At 50.5% G+C, this 20,598-nt stretch overlaps 1 protein-coding gene across 7 annotated transcripts in view; it reads right to left on the bottom strand.

Annotated features, from left to right (window-relative positions):
- The window catches only part of BICRAL (BICRA like chromatin remodeling complex associated protein), a 110,965-nt gene that overhangs the window by 85,662 nt on the left and 4,705 nt on the right, over nucleotides 1–20,598 (bottom strand). For 6 of the 7 annotated variants that reach the window (XM_089333945.1, XM_070074088.2, XM_070074087.2 and 3 more), the window contains one exon: nucleotides 19,325–19,409. The gene's annotated coding sequence lies outside the window, so the exon portion shown is untranslated. Of the gene's footprint in view, nucleotides 1–12,432; nucleotides 12,545–19,324; nucleotides 19,410–20,598 lie in introns of those variants that run through there. The other variant, XM_089333947.1, reaches the window with a different exon arrangement.

Raw genomic sequence — 20,598 nt, forward strand, 5'->3', positions numbered from 1 at the left:
TCTCTTTTTTGCCTCTCTTCCCCTCAAATAAAAATGCTAAAAAGGAGACAGGTATTTGGGCCAGCAGTTAGATAGTCTGCGTCCTGTATGGGGGTCAATACCTGACTCCAGCTTCCCGCCAATGCAGACCAAAGTAGGAAGGAGGTGATGGCTCAAGTAATTGGGTCCCTGGCACTTATGTGGGAGACCTGAATTGAATTCCTGGCTCCCAGCTTTGCCACAACCCTGGCCATCATGGGCATTTGGGCAGTGAGTCAGAGGATGGGTGCTTGCTCTCTCTCTCTCTCCCAGATGAAATAAAATAACAATAGTAATATTTTAAGAAATCTTTAACTGAAGTAGGGACACTGGGTTACCACAAGTACTTTGATAAGTAAAAAGCCACATTCTTATCTGAGCACAGGAGAGTTATTCAGGCATCTTTACAGACTGCATAGAATACCCCCAGACCGTACAATTCTTTCCTTACTAAATCTTCAAAATACTCATTCTATTTTTTTGGTACCTTAATACTGTAAAGATGACACCCTCAGCAAAAGTACAAGTACTCCCATACTCCCAAACATTTAGATATCCCTCTTGTGATAAATCACACCAGTCATCTACAGTGAGATGTATTTATGGGTGCCTTAAGAGTGAGGTTAGAAAGAGTCAGAACTGAAACAATCAGGGACTATGACTCAGCCACCAAAAGGCTGAGATCTTGTCACCTGCAACAACATGGCTGGACCTGGAGATCCTAAACAGTGAAACGGGCCAACCATCACATGAGCTCACTCACACACGGAGTCCAAAAAATAGGTCTCTCAGAGAAGTCAAGCATAGGATGACTGGGGAGGGAGGGAGGGACAGGGAGAGGCTGAGAGATACAGACTTGGGTACAACCAGATACGAGAAGTTCTGGGATCCTATGGTACAGTAGAGTGAGTGACCATAGACAATGTCCTGTATGTTTATTTTTAAAAAGCCTGGAAGACAAGATTGTTGATGCTTTCAGGATAAAGTGTTCAGTGCTTGAAAGGATAAAAATAATTGCCCTGACTGGATATTACACAATGTATCTATGGAATGAAACATCACACAGCACCCCATAAATATGCTTAACTTTTAAATGCCTGTTACAATGCAGTACCAGCATCCATATGGAGTCCTGGCTGCTCCACTTCCAACCCAGCTCCCTGCTAATGCGCCTGGGAAAGCAGCAGAGGATGGCCCGAGTCCCTGTTACCCATGTGGGAGACTGGGAAGAAGCTCCTGGCTCCAGCCAAGCATAGGCAGCCCTAGCCATTGTGGCCATTTGGAGAGTAAACCAGCGGATGGAAGACCTCTCTCCCTCTGTCTCTCCTTCTCTCGCTCTGTAACTCTACCTTTCAAATAAATAAATCATAAAGCTAAGCATGCATCGATCAAGAGGCCGTTCAGAGACGGATCAGAGCGGGGGCCGCGGTGCTCTGCGGGGCAGCTCACTCTGGGCCTGGTGACAACTTGAGGAGCTCTTTCTGTGCCTCCACAGGCACCCAGCAAAACCCAGGGCCTCGTCTCTCCCTCTGAATTTGCCCTTTCTCTCTTGTGTCTGCGATTGTAGCACCCACTGTTCACCTAGCTTATTTTAGGATCATCTGTGATTCCTCCACCTTCTCTCCTGTCCTTCAAACCATGGAACCTGCCCCCCCAGATCTTCCAGTCTGGCCCCTCTTCACCATTTGCCACCACCTAAGTTCAGGGCCTCATCTCTTGCTTGGCGTCCCAACAATCTCCTGTCTAAATGACTGTAAAAACTGCCCTCTGAAAGGCCAAAGCTTCATCAGTACCTCACCGCCTGGGGGAGCTTTCAGAAATACAATTCCTGGGGCCCCTGTGCAGGGCAGTGGGTTAAGGTGTTCCAGATGCCAGCATCCCATACCAGTGTATCAGCCCGTCCAGTCCTGGCTGTTCCACTCCAGCTCCCTGTTAGTGTGGCTGGGAAAGCAGCAGAGGACGGTCCAAGTCTTTGGGACTCTGCTACCTACATGGGAGACCCGGATGGAACTCCAGGCTCCCACCTTCAGCCTGGCCCAGCCTCCCTCCCCCATTGCCGCCATTTTGGGGCGTGAACAAGAGGATAGATCTGTCTCTGCCTCTCTGTCATCCAAACCAATAAAAATGAATCTTAAAACACACACATACACAAGTAAATAAATTATTTTAAAAAGAAAAAATATGTATTTCAGGGGTGTGAGGCATCTGGCCTAATGGCTATAGATAAGATGCCAGTTGAGATGCCTGTGTTCTGAGGAAGACGTGGAAGAAACTCCTGGCTTCGGACTGGCCCAGCTCCGGCTTGGGGAGTGAACCAGCAGATGGAAGACCTCTCTCTCTCTAAGATGTTATCTCTTTTTTCCTATTTTTAAAAAATTTTTATTATTTTGAAAGTCAAAGTTATACACGAGAGAGGAGAGGCAGAGAGAGAGAGAGAGAGAGAGAGAGAGGTCTTCCATCCCCTGGTTCACTCCCCAATTGGCTGCAATGGCCAGAGCTGCTCTAGTCCAAACCCAGGAACCAGGAGCTTCTTCCCAGTCTCCCACGTGGGTGCAGGGGCCCAAGTGCTTGGGCCATCTTCTACTGCGTTCCCAGGGCACAGCAGAGAGCTGGATGGGAAGTGGAGCAGCCAGGTCTCCATATGGGATGCCGGTGCTACAGGCCAGGGCGTTAACCTGCTGCACCACTCCGCCCTCCCACCTCAATTCTGTCTTTCAAATAAATAAATACATCTTTAGAGGGAAAAAAAAGATGCCTGTAAGAGTACCTGCACTGGACACCAAGCCTTCTGCTGATGCAGACCCTGGGAGGCAGCAGGTGCTGGCTCAAGTAATAGCGCCCCAGTTGCCCACTTGGCAGACCCGGATGGAGCTCCCGGCTCCCAGATAGACTGTGGCAGGCGTTTGAGAAGTGAGCCTGTGGAAGGGAGTGCGCTCCCTGCCCTTTCTCTCTCTCTTCCCCTCCCTTTCCCTCCCCCCTCCCTTTAACCTCCCTCCCTGTGATTTCCCAGCTGGGAAGCTGAAGGCCCGTTCCCAGCTATCTCTTTTTAAAGATGCTGTTAGACACTTGTAAAAGGATTCTGGGATCCACTAATGGAGATGACCCTCATTTGAAAAACAATGCTTGAACTGAATGAATGACTCCTGTCTCTTTGCATCTGATGCGTGCCTGTCTCTAGCCCATTCATTACACTCCACAGTCATTATCTGTTCAGTCCATCTTCACCGCCCTTCACCTCCCCCAGATACGCACACACGCCTTTGGGCAGTTACTTGGCTATTGACAAATGCAGAAATGAGAATACTGGAGAAATACTTTAATTGCTTCTGCTTGCATCTTTTTTTCTTCTTCTTCTCTGATTACATCTCACAGCACAGTCTATGAGCAGTCCCCAAGAGGCTGAGCCTGGGGAATTATATTAGCTTCAACCCTTAAGTTAACAGCAATTTTTAAAATCAGCCATTGTATTTCAATACAATTTAACCAAAGTGTAAATTCTTCTCCCCATCAAAAACAAAAACCACATACATGCAAAACCAACCAGAAAATATTTTGTTAGGCTGCCAGCTTGCCAAGATAGTGCAAACGTGGGTAAACAAATCTCTTACTTAGATACTTAGAAGCAAATATTCAGAAACCTCAAAACCCTCCTTCCGCACCACTTCACACAGGAAAGCCCCACCGGGCGGGCGCGCAGACAGCCCCCCCCCCCCCCCCCGTGCTGCCTAAGGCTCCATTTCTCCCTACGCAGTCTCCATCAATACAGAAAAGTAGGAAAAAAGCTAAAGAAGCCAGAGCAGCTCAGACGAACCGCAGTCATGAACGTGGCGGCAAGCTCGCGGTGCAGAGGGTACCTGTGATGGATGAACGCTCGGGGAGACGACGGCCCGCAGGGGGAGGGAGCCTCGCTGTGCACGTGGTTCCACCGACAGGAAACCTGCACCCCCAGCCCTGCACACTGCTCATTTGCGGCACCGTCATTTGTGCGATGCTAATTTGTTCAATGGCCTTGTAAACATTCTTACAGAGATGCAATGAAAATATAGGGTGGCCTTGGGGGGCGTGCTCCTAGGACAGGCTCCCAGGAGGCACCAGGCTGTCCCCAGGTGTCAGTGAGACACTCTAGGAGTCGGAGGAGAGAGCAGGCATTTCTGTCCAGGTAGAAGGAAGGAGGAGGTAATACCTTAAAACTGGGTGTCAAAGGATGAGTAAGGGTTCTCCAGACAACGTGGGAAAAAGAAGAGAGCTCCAAGTAGAGGAAGCCAAGAGAGGATACGCTGGGAAGTCTATAGACAGACACACAGGGAAGCACTGCCAGGTGGCTGGGGAGGGGCTCCGTGGGTCCTGGGGGCAGAATGGGTGATGCTTTGCTACCCACTTGCCACACGGCACGTCACACTGCAACAGCCGGCCGGGGAGACGCCTGAGGCCGAGACCAGCTTTTATAAACACAGAAATGGTCTAGCTTAGGAAATATCGGAACACACAAGAGGGAGTGAAGATGTCAACTCTTGGGAAATTTGTTTCAGTTATAAACATGTCCACAAATATTCCTGGGTACTTCAAAAACTTGGTGTAAAAAGGAATTAAAAGAAGTTCATTTTGGGGGCAGGTGCTTGGCACACCAGTTAAGATACTGCCTGGGGGCCGGTGCTGTGGCATAGCGGGTAAAAGCCGGCCCCTGCAGCACCATCATCCTATATGAATGCCAGTTTGAGTCCCAGCTGCTCCACTTCCTAAACAGTTTTCTGCTATGGCCTGGGAAAGCAGTAAGAAGATGGTCCAAGCCTTTGGACCCCTGCCCCCACGTGGGAGACTGGGAAGAAGCTCCTGGCTCCTGGCTTCGGATCAGCACAGCTCTGGCCATTGTGGCTATCTGGGGAGTGAACCAGGGGATAGAAGACCTCTCTCTGTCTCCACCTCTCAAATATTAAATAAATCTTTAAAAAAAAACAAGACACTGCTTGCCACCCCTGTATGCCAATTCAGAGCGCTGGGTTTGAGTCTTGGCTTCATTATCCGATTCCAGCTTCCTGCCGATTTCCACCCTGGGAAGCAGCAGGGGATGGCTCAGTTACCTGGGCCTCTGCCAGGCTCCTGCTTCAGCCTGTCCCCACCTGCCCTAGCTATTCTGAATACTTGGGGAGTAGACCAGAAGATGGCAGCTCACACTCTCTCTCTCTTTCTCTTCAGTTTTCTAATAAAATTAATACATAATTTTTTTTTAATTTTTAAAAAAGTATTTTTAAAATAAGTTAGGAGTGGGCATTGTGGCCCAGTAGGTTAAATCACTGCTTGGGATGCCTGCATTCCATATCAGAGTGCTGGGCTTCTCTACTTCCAATCTAGCTTCCTGTTAATGGGATCCTGGGGAGGCAGCAAATGATGGTTCAAGTCCCTGCCACCCATGAGGGAGACCAGGATGCAGTTACTGGCTCCTGGCTCCTGGCTTTGGGCTGGCCCAGCCCTAGCTGTTGCAGGAATTTGGGGAGTGAAACAGCTGATGGAAGATCTTTCGTTCTCTCTCCCTCCCTCCATCTCTCTCATTCTGCTTGCTTTTCAAATAAGAAAGAATAAATAAAATAAAATGTATTCTTTAAAAAAGTTCATTTTATACAAAACCTTTTTAATCCACATGTGGGTTTTCATAATATGCATTTTCCATGAACTGTTTTTGCACCAAAATAGACTTGGCTTTCAATGTCATCTTCCATGGACTTCTCATGGTACCCCTGTACATACTGGTCTGTGATACAAAGTGTCTTACTGTGGCCGTGACCTACACTTTCACACAAAGAAGATCTGATGAGGGAAAGCTGCTAACAGACCTGAATTTGTGAGGGCAGCTGAGGTGGTGGCAGTGTGAAAGGTGACAGGACAGTGGGGGAGGGCCCTGCTGTGCTGGGGGGAGGCTTCCCCAGACTGCATCACACAGCTTGCCCTTCCCTGTCCCTGGCGCACAGCAGGCGCTACATAAACATTTCTGGCAGCATAGGCTCACTAATCATCAAGACCTGGCATTCCCACCCTGGTTCACCCCCTCTGTGGCTCTATTCCCTCTGAGGCTGGGTTAAGAAATCCTCCAGCCGCCATCCCTGGTGCTGTTTTGGGATCACTCTGGGGAAAGCACACTGAGTCTGTGGTGAGACCACCAAGGTGAGAGACCTAGGTCTCCAGCCAACAGCCAGTGAGGAGCCCTGGCTTCCCACCACCAGCTAGACATCAACAATGAGTGGTCTTGGAAAGAGACCACCCCATCACATGACCACCACCACAGGGACCAGCTCCGCCACATCCTCATGAGAGCTCAAGGCAGGAACTCCCAGCTGAGCTGCGCTTGGATTCCTGACCCACAGCTGCTACGCCTTGGGCGATACTTTGTTATAGAGCAATAGACAACTAGTACACTGAGTAAACATGAGGTCTAGACTACAGTTACCACAATGTACTACCATTTTTCTCAGAGAGTCAGTCCCATCACATCATCAGCCAGCCTAGATTAGGGGAAGGCACACCTGCCCCAACCTGGACCAATGGGCTCCTCTCTTCTGGGCATGTGGGACACACGTAGCTGCGGGCCGTGGACTAAGGCGAGAAAGACTCGGAACACGAGGAAGACTTTGGAACAGGTGTAACAGGACCTATGCAAGTATGTGGGAACAGAAGGGTCAAGGTGTCAGAGAAGGCAGAGTTCCACCCAGGGTGGAGGGAGGGGAGAGGAAGAGAACTCCTGATAGTCTAAGTTCTCTCCCCACCCCCGCCCACCTTTTGAGCTTTGGGGTTGGAAGTTCTTTCCCTTATAGTCCTCCTTGGCCTACCTGCTCATCTCTGAGTGAGTCCCCCTTGCAACCCAAAGATCCTCTGGCCAGCTGCTCTCCAGCACTGGCCGGGGAGCAACTCCTTGATGCGCCCTGCAGAGCACGCACCTCCCAGAGGTGGTAACAACTCACCGGGGACCCAGCCTCACCATCACGGCTGTGCGGGGACTGCCAGGGGCCACTGAAACTTCCTTTCAGACCATCCAACTCCTTCCGCCTGGGCTCCGTTTTCACTGAGTAATCCTTTGATTATTAATGTACTTCATTTCAAAAGTTGTGCTCTGGCCAGCTGACCTCATCACTCCAGTGGTTGGGTAAGTTCATGCCCATTATAAATTCACAGATGGGTTTTTGAGCACAAATCATTCTTGAGTAAACTCCACTTCATTGCCATTGCCCTCGGTCAAGCCCTGTCATTTATCCAACGAACCATGGCAACAGCTTCCCAATGGCACTGCCCCTACTCCAATCCATCCACTTCACCCTCCTGTCCTAACACAGTGCTGACGCCTCACGCCCTGCTCAGAGCCCTCTGATGGTCTCCTGGGGCTTCTGAATGACTGCAGGCTCCAGCCCCATCTTCAGCCACACCTCTTCCTAGCTCCTGCTGACCATTCATGCACAGGGCCTTATCCCGCTTCTTAGCTACAGCCGGCGCCTGCGCAGTGCAGCACACCTCCCGTTTTACCTCTTGCCTGGCATTCCTTTCCTCTGGGCACCTCCCCTGCGGGCCCACTTGTCCCTCACCCTCTCTCATCTGTACTGCACAGAACTTCCTTGAGAATGCACCCAGCAGCTGGCTTGCATACTGATGGAGTTGTCTTCGTGCCTCTCCCCTAAGCTTTGCTCATTTTCAAACCTCTCCTCCCCCAGGACCAACTACACACCTTGCATCAATATGTTAAACTAACTTGCATTGAATCTTTGCTTTATCCAGGCACCTGGCTGCTGGCGGAGGTAGCAGACACTGAGCAGCCACTGAATTTATTAGTGCTGGTTATGGAGGCACAGTCAGGGGTTCCCTAGTGCCAGGGATGTTCAGGGGAGACGCCCACCTTAGCCTGTGTGTGTGCAGAGCCAAGAGGGCGGAATTAGATTCATGGCAGCATTTATGGTGCAGCAATAAATTAATCTCAGCCTTTGTTCTTTTTAATAAAAAAAAAATGAGGCTTAATTTCTCAGATCCTGCTGAATGAGTTACCTCCTGTTTCCCTCCCGTCTGTTGCAATCAGGATTTGCAGGCATAATAGAGAGTGCTAGGCTTAGGCTACAAAACACAGGAGAATGGTGGAGGTGGACCCCCAACGCCCAGGCATCCCATTTACGTTTTAGAAGAAAGGCACGTGGCTCAACCCACAAGTGACTTTACTGTAGTTCTTCCCAAAGAGCCGGCGTCTACATGCAGAGGTGGAAGCAGAATCCTGTCCTGATTTGTCCATCAATAGTCCAGGCCCTATCCCCCGCTCTTTCCCTCTCCATACTCAGTGCCCAGAGTTGTGAAATGGCCCTAGCTGTAGGTCAACCTGAGACAGAATCCTGAAGAGCTTGATAACTCAGATAATATCAGAGGATTTTACAAAGCCACTCCTAAAGCAATTGACCAAGAAGCATTGTGGGGGCCGGCACTGTGGCGTAGTGGGCAAAGCTACTGCCTGCAATGCCAGCATCCCATATGGGCACTGGTTCCAATCCCAGCTGCTCCACTTCCAATCCAGTTCCCTACTAATGTGCCTGGGAAAAGCAGCAGAAGATGGCCCAAGTGCTTGGGCCCCTGCACCCATGTGGGAGACTGGGAAGAAGCTCCTGGCTCCTGGCTTCAGCCTGGCCCAGTCCCAGCTGTTATGGCCATTTGGGGAGTGAAACAGTGGATGGAAGACCTCTCTCTCTTTCTCTCTCTCTCTCTCTAACTCTCCCCCCCCCCCCCGTAGCTCCACCTTTCAAAGCAATAAATCTTAAAAAAAAAATTGGTATTAATAAGCAAAACCAAAGCCAAACACACATTTCCTCTTCTTTTTTCTACACACTAAGTTTTCATATTCCAGATCCTTTTTTACATTATTATTATTAAGAAGTAGAGAGAGAGAAATACAAATAGCACTCCCATGCTTTGACTCACTCCCCAAATACCCATAATGACCAGGACTCAAAGCCAGAAGCAGGGAACTCAATGGTCTCTCCCATGGGTGGCAGAAGCCCAATTACGTGGACCCTCACTGCTGCCTCCAGGACCTGGACTAGTAAGAAGCTGGAGTAAGCAGCAGAAGCTGAGACTCGAACCCATGCTCTCCGACATGGGACACAGGTGTTCCAACTGGCAGCTTAACCAGTGGGCCCAACACCACCCCTTCCAGAGCCTCTTATATAATAAACAAATGCTGCCTCAAACTGATGCTTAAAAGAGTTGCAAAGGGGTCTGCCCCCATGATGTAGCAGGTATGGGTACCAGTTTGAGTCCCGACTGCTCCTTTTCTGATCCAGCTCCTTGCTGATGGCCTGGGAAAGCAGGGGAAGATGGCCCAAGTGCATGGGCCCCTGCACCCACATGGGAGATCCAGAAGAAGCTCCTGGCTCCTGGCTTCAGATCAGCTCAGCTCTGGCCATTGCAGCCATTTGGGGATGAAAGACTTCTCTCTCTGTCTCTTCCTCTGTCTGTAACTCTACCTCTCAAATAAATAAATATTTATTATATTTATTTATTAAAATTTATTTATTTAAAAAAAGTAGCAAAGAACACTACACAGAGTCGTGCAGGTTCCAGAGCTAGCTACAAGCCAATGCCAGGAAGTGCCCACTGGTCTGACACAGCAGCACCTGCAGGGCTCCAGCGTCCTGGGCCATCACACCCTTCTCAGGGGCTCACCTTCTCAGCTTCTCTTCACCTCCCACGGTTCACTCATGCATCACCTTTCCCTTTGCAGTCATTCTTCAGACAGAAATGGAGTTGTAGTACTTTAATTGATTCAAGCTCTTAAGACAAAGGACAGAGAAAGTAGCATGCAAGGTTTACAGACAGAGGTAGGGCTGTGTGTGTGTGTGTGTGTGTGGCTTGCTCACTAGCTACATGACTGTCCCCCTCCCCACAGGCCCCTAGGATGACCGAGTCTGTATCAGCAGACTTCACGTTACCACGTGCCATTGACACGAGGACTGCAGAACTCACAGATGTTAGGGCCGTCGGTGTCTTGGAGCACAGCCCTCACCCATCCGCATCCCCGGCCTTGCGGTGCCACTGTGCCCTCACCCTACTCAGCACCCTTCACTTTTTAAAAGCAAATGCTCAGTGGTCTCACAAAGGGGAAGTCTTGGCAGCCCACGGTTCCTGCAGAGGAGGGCTCCACAGCCATGTACATGTTGCTGAGACACAGAAACCCCTTTGTCCGTTTCAACAAACACTTCTGAGTGCCATACTGTGCAAGGCATCGTTCGCAAACTGTTTCCCAAACTTTTCTGCTACACCCCATAAAAAGAAATACATCTTGAGGCCAGCACTGTGGCACAGCAGGTTAAGCTGCCGTCTGTAATGCTAGCATCCCACATGAGCACCAGGTTCAAGTCCTCGGCTCGTCCACTTCTGATCAGGCTCCCTGCTAATGCACCTGGGAAAGCTGTGGAAGATGGCCCAAGTGCTTGGGCTCCTGCCACCCACACAGGAGATGCAGATGGAGTTCCAGGCTCCTGGCTTCAGCCTGGCCCAGCCAGCCCCAGCCATTGCAGCCATTTGTATATCCCTCTTTCTCTGTAACTAGGCCTTTAAAATAAACAAATCTTTAAAAAAGAAAGTAAGGGGCCAGCATTGTGGCACAGTGGGTTAAGCCCTCCCTTGTGACTCTGGCATTCTTTATGGGCACCGGTACATGTCCCAGCTGCTCCACTTCTGATCCAGCTCCCTGCTAATGTGCCAGGGAAAGCAGTGGAAGACGGCCCAAGTGTCTAGGCTCCTGCACCCATGTGGGAGACCCAGATAGAGTTCCAGGCTCCTGGCTTTGGCCTGGCCCAGTCCTGGCTGTTGTGGCCATTTGGGAAGTAAATCAGCAGATGGAGGATCTTTTTCTGTCAGTCTTTCCCTCTCTCTCTGTAACTCTGCCTTTCAAATAAATAAAATAAATTTTTAACACACACACACATACACACAGCCCTCAGAGCTCACAGTCAAGTGAGAGCTTAGCATCTGTGAAACTAAGGTTTCATAACCTGGGTCAGGCACTCACTTGATGGAGCAGCTGCGGTGCCACTCAGGGCATCTGCACCCCACAGAACAGGGCCTGGGCTTGAGTCCCAGCTCCACTGCCGAATCCAGCTTCCCGCTAAGGCACTCTCTGGAGGCAGCAGTGGAAGCTCAAGTAGTTGGGTCCCTGCCAGCCACATGGAAGACCCGGATTTAAGTCCCACCTCCTCGCTTCAGCCCAGTCCAGACTGGGCTGTTAAGGGAATCTTAGGAGAGAGCCAATGATGGCTGTTTGTCTCTCTGTGTCTATCTGTTTCTGCCTTTCAAAGAAATAAAACAAATAAATAAATAGTTTTAAATGGTTAAAGGAACAGTTTTATCTCACAACTTAAGAGGATTTCCCAGGCCCTTATCTGTAAGGGAGGTAAGAGTGCATCAATAGTTACTAAAATGGAAATTTTCATGGACAGCAAAACTTTCCTATAAGAAATCCTAAACAAAACAAAAAGATGCATTAAAAAAGGGAAAAAAAAGAAGGACATGGCCTCACAATACAGCTCTTTAAATGCATTGTTATTAAAAAAATCACTACATATCCTTTTTTTTCCCTTTTATTACCAGCCAGGTAAATTTTGTCCTGGTATTAAAAGACCCCTCAGGGTTTGCCTAGCTCTGTCTTTCTAGGATTCTTCTGTTCTCTTTTGGGCATTATTTACTTGTTTATTATTTTTTTTTAAAGATTTATTTATTTATTTGAAAGTCAGAGTTACATGGAGAGAGGAGAGGCAGAGAGAGAGGTCTTACATCCAATGGTTCACTCCCCAGATGGCTGCCATGGCTGAAGCTGTGCCAATTCAAAGGCAGGAGCCAGGAGCTTCTGTCGGGTCTCCCACGCGGGCACAGGGGCCCAAGGACCTGGGCCATCTTCTACTGCTTTCCCAGGCTATAGCAGAGAGCTGGACTGGAAGTGGAGCAGCAGGGTCTCAAACCGGTGTCCATATGGGATGCCAGCGCTTTAGGCCAGGGCGTTAACCCACTGCACCAAGGCATTATTTACTTATAAACACAGCCTGCATATTCCCCAGCATTGCAGAAAGGCCAGAGACCTGGCCTAGAGGAATCATTAAAGAATCCTTTCTGAGAAAGTCACAGAAGGCACAGTGAATTCTGGCTCCACCCCCGACCTGGAAAGCTGGGGTACCTAGGAGTGAAGGTCCCAGTGACCGGAAGGGGGAAGCAAACTGGCAGCCCTTGGGGATGTACGGCAGGTCTGGCCCAGTGCTTCCGTTCACATCATCCAGTATTTCTTTCTTTACCTGTACTTTATAGTGGATGCAAACTAAGCTCAGAGGGTTAAGAATCATCCCCATGTCACATAGCGAGTGTCACATCACTCATCAGAATTTAAACCTAGACCTGTCCACTCACTACCTGTCACCACGCGGCACTGATGGGAGGAGGCAGAACAGGCTCGAGAGCCTGAGTTCCTCTGGACAGGAGAGGGGTCTGAAACGACATCCAGGGGGCAGTTCACACAGCTGACACGGCTGACCACTGCTCTGTCCTGCAGCCGCCAGCCTCAGCATCCCCCCTCCCCCCCCGCCCCGCTTTCTTTTTTAAGATTTATTTATTTATTTGAAAGGCAGAGTGACAGAGAGCAGGAGAGACAGACAGAGAGAGATCATCTATCTGCTGATTCACTCTCCAAATAGCTGCAACAGCTGGAGCTTGGCCAGGCTGAAGTCAGGAGCCAGAAATTCCATCCGGGTCTTTCGGATGGGTGGCAGGAGCCCACGTACTTGGGCCATCTTCCGCTGCCTTTCCAGGCTCATTAGCAGGGAGCTGGATCTGGACTTGAACGGGCACTCTGATATGGGATGCCAGTGTCCTGGGCTGTGGCTTAACCTGCTGTGCTACAACGTCAGCCCCAGCCAGGGATTTTTTTTTTTCCGTCCTGTTCAGTGCAGCCTTCCCAACTCCTAAAACAGTGCTTTGAATATAGTGGGTGCTCTGCGAATATCTGAAGAAAGAATCAGTGACTCTGCCTCTCCCTTCACCTGGTTAGACTCTGCTCATTCTTCAGGACGAGTCCTATTCAGATTTCCCATGACACCCCCAAGTCCCCAGGTATGAAACAGGTCACTGCCCAAAAGACACCCCCAGGTCAGTCACTGCATGTGATCCTATCAGCCAAGATTTGCCCCACTAGAGTAGCATGTGTCACACTGAACTGTATCTCTCCCTTAGTCAACAGCCTCTAAGGGAGCTGTCTGTGCATTCACCAATACCCCACACTGTCCAGTGCATTCACCAATACCCCACACTGTCCAGTGCACAGTCAGTGCTGATTTGGGAAGTGCAGCATGAGGGGCTGTCACTGTGGGTTAAGCCACCACCAGCGAGGTGGATCTTAAATCAGATGTCAGTTCAAGTATTGACTGTTCTGCTTCCCATCCAGCTCCCTGCTAATACACCTGGGAAGGCAGTGAGGATGGCCCAAGTGCTTGGGTCCCTGCACCCATGGGGAGACCCAGGAGGTCCAGATTCCTGGCTTTGGCCCAGCTCAGCCTCTACCAAAGTGGTCATTTGAGGAGTGAACCAAAGATGATGGTCTCTTTCTGTCTCTCCCTCTCTCTCTGTAACTTTGCCTTTCAAATAAATAAAAGAAATCTTTAAAAAAAAAAAAAAAAGCGCAACACAAATACATGGAAGTGAACAGACACAGTGTATTGATCAATAGCAGAGCGTGGGATGGCTGGAGCGAACAAGGTGGGGATGAGACAGACTCTGAAAGGCCTGGAGCCACATGAAGGAGTCTCAACAATGTTAGGCTGCAAGCAGCTTTGTTTAAGATTTACCGGGAGCCGGCGCCGCGGCTCACTAGGCTAATCCTCCACCTGCGGCGCCGGCACACCGGATTCTAGTCCCAGTCAGGGCACCGGATTCTGTCCCGGTTGCCCCTCTTCCAGGCCAGCTCTCTGCTGTGGCCTGGGAGTGCAGTGGAGGATGGCCCAAGTGCTTGGGCCCTGCACCCGAATGGGAGACCAGGAGAAGCACCTGGCTCCTGGCTTCGGATCAGCATGGTGGGCTGGCCGCAGTGGCCATTGGAGGGTGAACCAACGGTAAAGGAAGACCTCTCTCTCTCTCTCACTGTTCACTCTGCCTGTCTTAAAAGATTTACTGGGGCCTGTGGGTTAAGCCACTGCCTGCAACACTGCATTCCACATGTGTGCCAATGAGTCCCGGCTGCTGCACTTACAATCCAGCTCCCTGTTAATGTGCCTATGAGAGCAGTGGAGGACGGCTTAGGCCCTTGGGCCCCTGCACCCACTTGGGAGATCTGGAAGAAACGCCTGGCTCCTGGCTTCAGTCTGACCCAGCCCTGACCATTGTAGCCATTTGGGGAGTGAACCAGCAGTTGGAAGATTCTCTCTCTCTCTCTATCAGTAACTATGCCTTTCAAATAAATAAAATAAATATTAAAAAAGGGAAGGTTGAGCTAGATTAGTGAATAAAAGCAATGGGAGACCCACATGGATTTCCTGGCTCCTGGCTTTGGCTTGGCCCAGTCCCAGGTTTTAAAGTCATTCAGAGAATGAACAGGAGAACAGAAAATCTTTCTGTGTCTCACCCTCTGTCACTCCATCTTCGAAAAAAAAAAAAAAGAGTTGGAAAACTATTCACACTGCCTGCTGTGTGGTAGCTATCTGCCAAGACGCCTGTCAACAATTCCTCCCATCCCACTGAGTGCCTGTGGCTCCACCTACTGAGCAGTAGAGTCTGTTTTCCCTCCCCTTGTACCTGAGCTGGCTTTGTGATTTGCTTCTACCCAAAGAATGCACTAGAAATGACACTGTAGCAATTCCAGTCCAAGTCTTAGGAGGGCTGGAAGCCAGCCACCATATAAAGAAGGTTGAGCTTGACAATGCGTAATAAGAGATGCAGAGACAGACGGGAGAGGTGTGCCAGGCGTCCCAGCCAAGAGCCAGCACCGAGGCCCCAGGCGTGTGAGTGAAGCCATCCGAGAGGCTCTGGCCCCAGCTGAGCCCAAGATCTGGAAGCAGCACTATCGCTGTGTTAAGCTGTAAGTTTCGGGATGATTTGTTATACAACAGTGAGTAGCTGACTCTGCAGAAGAGAAAGGGGGTCACTGGGGCAGGAAGGACTTTCCAGGCCACCTTAAATATGAAGGCTTCAGATGTTAGATAGTTACACGCAGCACCTGGAAAGCAGCTCAAGTCCTGGTGAGGGCTCGGGAGAGACGCACAGGGTGGAGGCAGGGACTGCAGAGTCACTGGCCATGGACAGGACTTGGCACCCGTAGAGATGGTGAAGTTGCCAGACAGGAAGGTGAGAGGACGAAGGAAGGAAGGCGCGGGGACAGGCATACGACACAGAGGTTAAGTTGCCTACTCGGTACATCTACATCCCATACTGGAGTGCCTGGGTTCGTGTCCAGCCTGCACTCCCAGTTCCAGCTCCCTGCTAACGCACACTCTGGGAGGCAGCCAGGAGACTGCTCAGGTAGTTGGGTCCCTGCCACCCATGTGGGAGACGCGGATTGAGTTCCCAGCTCCTGGGTTTGTCCTGGCCTGGCACTGCCAGCTGTTGTAGGCATTTGAGGTGTGAACCGGCAGATGGGAGATCTCTCTCTGGCTTTCAATTAAACTAAATTTTAAAAATTTAATAAAAGAAAAAATAGGTTCCAGGATGAAAATCTGGCCCCACAGATATCTGAGGGACAGACAGAGAAGTTTGTTAAAGACAGAACAAGCAGTGATCAGAGACAAAGAACCAACAAAGAACCAGGGAGCTGATCTCTGCTATGGCCTGGGAAAGCAGTAGAAGATGGCCCATGTGCTTGGGCCCCTGCACCTGTGTGGGAGACCGGGAAGAGACTCCTGGCTCCTGGCTTCAGATCGGCGCAGCTCCGGCCGTTGCGGTCATTTGGGGAGTGAACCAACGGAAGGAAGACCTTTCTCTCTGTCTCTTCATCTCACTGTCTGTAACTCTCTCTCTCAAATAAATAAAATCTAAAAAAAAAAAAAAAAAAAAAAAAAAAAAAAAAAAACAGGGAGCTGAACCCCTACTTTGAGCAGATGTAATTCACAGCTACAATGAGCAGCTGAAGGGGTGGGCGCTGTGGCGTAGTGGGCTAAGCTTCCGCCTATGGCACCGGCAACCCATATGGACACAGGTTTCAGTCCCAGTTGCTCCTCTTCTGATCCAGCTCTCTGCTATGGCCTGGGAAAGCAGTGGAAGATGGCCCAAGTCCTTAGGCCTCTGCATTTGTGTGGGAGACCCAGAGGAAGCTCCTGGCTTCAGATCTGCCCAGCTCTGGCCATTTTAGCCATCTGGGGAGTGAACCAGCAGATAGAAGACCTCTCTCTCTCTCTCTCTGTCTCTCTGTATCTCTACCTCTCAAATAAATAAATAAAATCTGTCAAAAAAAAAAAAAAAAGAGTAGTTGAAGATTGGGAGGGGAGGAGACAGGGCAATTTCAGTTTCAAATAAAGCAGCAAGGGCAGAGTTGGATGAGGAGGGGCCAGGGAGGGAACGACAGGTGGACAACAGAGATCACTGCTTTCAAAAGTCTGCTGTAGGCAGAAGGAAGAAAGCTGCAGCATTCGCTGGGTGGAGCGTAGGACAAAAGGAAATCTGTTCAACACGAAGGGATTTGCTTACTGAGGGAGGTGCCACAAGCATGCCGAGGGCTGGCACTGTGGCGCAGAGGACTGAGCCACCACTCAGGATGACTGCATCCCAGGTGGAGTGCTGACTACTGCACCTTTCCACCCAGCATCCTGCTAAATGCTGGGAGGCAGTGGATGACGGCCCGAGGGCTTGGATTCCTGCCACCCACCTGGGAGGCCTGGATGGAGCTCCTGGCTCCTGGCTTCAGCCTGTCCTAACCCCCGGCTGTTGTGGGCCTTTGGGGAGTGAATCAACAGATGGAAGATCTTGGTTTCTCTGTCTCTGTCTCTCTCTGTGCGTCACTCTGCCTTTTAAATAAATAAATAAGTCTGTTAAAAAGTCAAAGAAAAGAGAGAATGGAGATCCTGAACAGAGAGGCGGACCGGTCCCAGGGGACAGAGAGGGAGGGGACAGAGCACGCAGGTGGAGAGTACTGGCCTGCACAGGTGAGGGAGGCTCCGCCTAGCGGTCCCTGTGAAGAGCAGTGAGGTCCAGGGCTGACAGGGAGTGGCAGGGGGATTCCCCACCTCCCAGGGAGGGGCTCTCAAGAAGAGCTGTTCTCCTAAACCTTCTCCTTCCTGAGCCTGCCCCTGGGGTCCCCATCCAGCCCCTCACTCATTCTCCAACCACTCACTGAGCATCCACACCATCCAGCACCCCTGCACACGTCTCAGACCCCCCACGCCCAGCAGGGACCTCACTGCCTACTGGACAGAGAACACAGGCCCGGTCCCACTCTGCCCAGTCCCAAAGTCACCTCCCTGCAGCTGCCCCACCCGGCCTGACACAAAGGAATGCCGAATTCTTTTTTAAAAGATTATTTATTTGAAAGTCAGAGTTACAGAGAGACAGACAGACAGACATATTCCATCTGCTGGTTCACTCCCCAGAGGACCGCAACGGCCAGGGCTGGGCCATGCCAAAGCCAGGATCTGAGCTTCCTCTAAGGTCTCCCACGTGAGTGCAGGGACCCAAGCATGTGGGCCATCTTCTAGTGCTTTTCCCAGGCTATAGCAGGGAGCTGGATTGGAAGTAGAGCAGCCGGGACTCGAACTGGCGTCCATAGGGGATACCAGTATTGCAGGCGGTACCCTGCAATTGTAACCCATTACACCACAATACCCTGCACCTGCATAGGAGACAGGAAGACGCTCCCCACTCCTGGCTTTGGATCAGCTCAGCTCTGGCCATTGCAGCCCTTTGGGGAGTGAAGCAGTGGATGAAAGACCTCTCTTTCTGTCTCTCCCTCTCTCTGTAACTCTGTCTCTCAAATAAATAAATATTTTAAAAAATGCAATAAATATGATATATTGTCTATCACACAGAGTAAGAGTATTTACTGTTTCTTAAGTTTTCCTTTGGGGCCAGCATTGTGGTGCACGGTGGCCCATATGAGAGCATCTTCAACTGTGGCTGCTCCACTTCCCATCCAGCTCCCCACTAATGCACCTGGGAGAGCAGCAGCAGATGGCCCAAGTGCTTGGGCCCCTGCACCCATGTCAGAGACCTGGATAGAGTTCCAGGCTCCTGGCTTCAGCCTGGCCCAGCCCCAGGTGTTGTAGCTATGTGGGAAGTGAACCAGCAGATGGATGAGTCTCTCTGTGTCTCTTCTCTCTCTAACTCTGCTTTTCAAATAAATAAAATCTTAAACAACAGGGGCTGGTGCTATGGCATAGTGGGTAAAACCATCGCCTGCAGTGCTGGCATCCCATATGGGTGCTGGTTCAAGTCCCGGATGCTCCACTTCTGATCCAGCTCTCTGCTATGGCCTGGGAAAGCAGTCCTTGGGCCCCTGCACCTGTGTGGGAGACCTGGAAGAAGGTCCTGGCTCCTGGCTTTGGATCAGCGCAGCTCCAGCTGTTGTGGCCAATTGGGGAGTGAACCAGTGGATGGAAGACCTCTCTCTCTCTCTGCCTCTCTATAACTCTGCCTTTCAAATAAAATAAATCTTTTTTAAAAAAAAGTATAATCAAAAAACAAAACAAAACAAAAACTACTGTTTTCTGAGTGGATGTTTAACTTAATGGTTGGGTCACCTGCATCCCACATCAGTGTCTGGACTTGATACCCAGTTTCACTCCTGATTCTAGTTTCCTGCCAATGCAGACCCCTGGCAAGCAGCAGCAGCGGCTCAAGTAACTGGGATACTTGGATTGAGTCCCAACTCCCAGCTTCAACCCTCTGGTCTAGCACAGAGAGGCCTGTGGTTGCAGGCATCTGGGGAGTGAACCAGCAGATGGAAGGTCTGTCTGTCCCTCAAATAAATAAAAAAAAGAACAATGTTGGGGCCAGTACTGTAGGGTAACAGGTTAAACTGCCACTTGCAACACCAGCATTTCATATGGGTGCCAGTTCAAGTCCTGCTGTTGCAGCCATTTGGGCAGGGAACCAGCGGATGGAAGATCTCTCTCTCTCTCTTTCAAATAAATAAAATAAAATAAAATAAACATCTATTCCAATTATGACAATAATGTCAACCTGTTACTATAGGTTGACATCAAAAGATCTGCGTACACGCGAAAACTTTCACAGTAAAAGTTTCAAAGAGCAACACTGCCGTGGAGAAGCTGCCCCTCCCCTTGGGCCCGTGTTTTGGGTCCCACGTCTGCAGCCACTACAGGACACTTACATTGTGCACTGTACGTCTTCTCTCTCCTCTCTCGAAGCTTTGCTCACAATGGCAGCCAGGGGCCTTCAGACGTGCCCGAGCCTTACTGTGAAAAAACAAAACCGAAACACCTCACTGGCTCCCTCCCACCTCCCAGGTACTCCCACTCTCCCTTCCCAGGCAAACCTCTCCAGACAGTCGCCTGCAGGGCAGGTGTGCGGCACAGCAGGGTAGAGTTCATTTTCAGGTTCCAGCTACTGGACTCCCAATCCAGCTTCCTGCTAACGCTTCCTGGCTCAAGTAGTTGGGCCCTCACACCCATGTAGAAGACCTGGGTGATGTTCCAGGGTCCTGGCGTCAGCCTGGCCCAACCCTGGCTGTGGCAGGAATTTGGGGCGTGAACCATTGGATGGAAGATCTCTGTCTCTCTCTCTCTCTCTCTCTCTCTCTCTCTGCACTCTTCAAATAAAATGAAAATAACTTTTTTATAAAAAGAACAGGGTCACCTGTGTTTGTCCTTAGCTCATCACCCAAATCCTGCCCCTTCCTTCTGCCTGCAGCTCCTGTGGGACTCAGCTCCCCGTAGCTGCCAGGGACTCCCACAAGCCTGTTCATCTAGGGGACTTGTCATTCCCACTGCTCCCTCCACCTTCAGCCCCAACTCCTCCGAAGCCTGTACTGACCTTCCCCGCAATGTCAGCCCCTCACGACTGGGGGACCCCACGCTCCTGTTTTCTACCTACCGGTCAGCTGTCACCATTAACAGCTTTGGAGGCCTGAGTGATTATTTGCCCAGATTAGGTCCCGTAAGGCGGACAGGGACTACCTCTGTCTTTATTTTGGCAGCCCTAGGGCCTCCCTGGGTTAGTGTGAGGCACAGTCAGGGCTGAACAAACAGATATTAGATAAACAAACAGGTGACAGCCCCTGCCCTACACACTGAGTGTGCAATGGTGAGAGACGTTCTAGAAGGTAAAGGGCTGAGGGGGAGGAGAGAGCTGGGGCAAAAGCAGAAAGAGGAGGCGGCTCCTGCCCCGCTTCCCAGCCAAATCTGGAGCCGTTTCAACACCAGCACAGGTCTTCAGAGCTGTCGCCCTTCACTGCCTCTGTGCCAGCAAAGTCAGCCTTCCAGGCAGGATGGGCAAGGTAACATCTGATACACACACAGCTCTGCAGGAACAGCCAAGGCCTGCTGAACCACGAAGAGGCGATGCCTCCGTCCGCACCAAACCCCTAGCAAATGGGGGCTGCACCTGTTTTACTTGCCCGAGTGTGGTGGTATCTTCCACCTACAC

This window comes from Oryctolagus cuniculus, chromosome 5, assembly GCF_051225735.1.
Source record: "Oryctolagus cuniculus isolate XC-2025 breed Fujian yellow rabbit chromosome 5, ASM5122573v1, whole genome shotgun sequence".
NCBI classification, from domain to species: Eukaryota; Metazoa; Chordata; class Mammalia; order Lagomorpha; family Leporidae; genus Oryctolagus; species Oryctolagus cuniculus.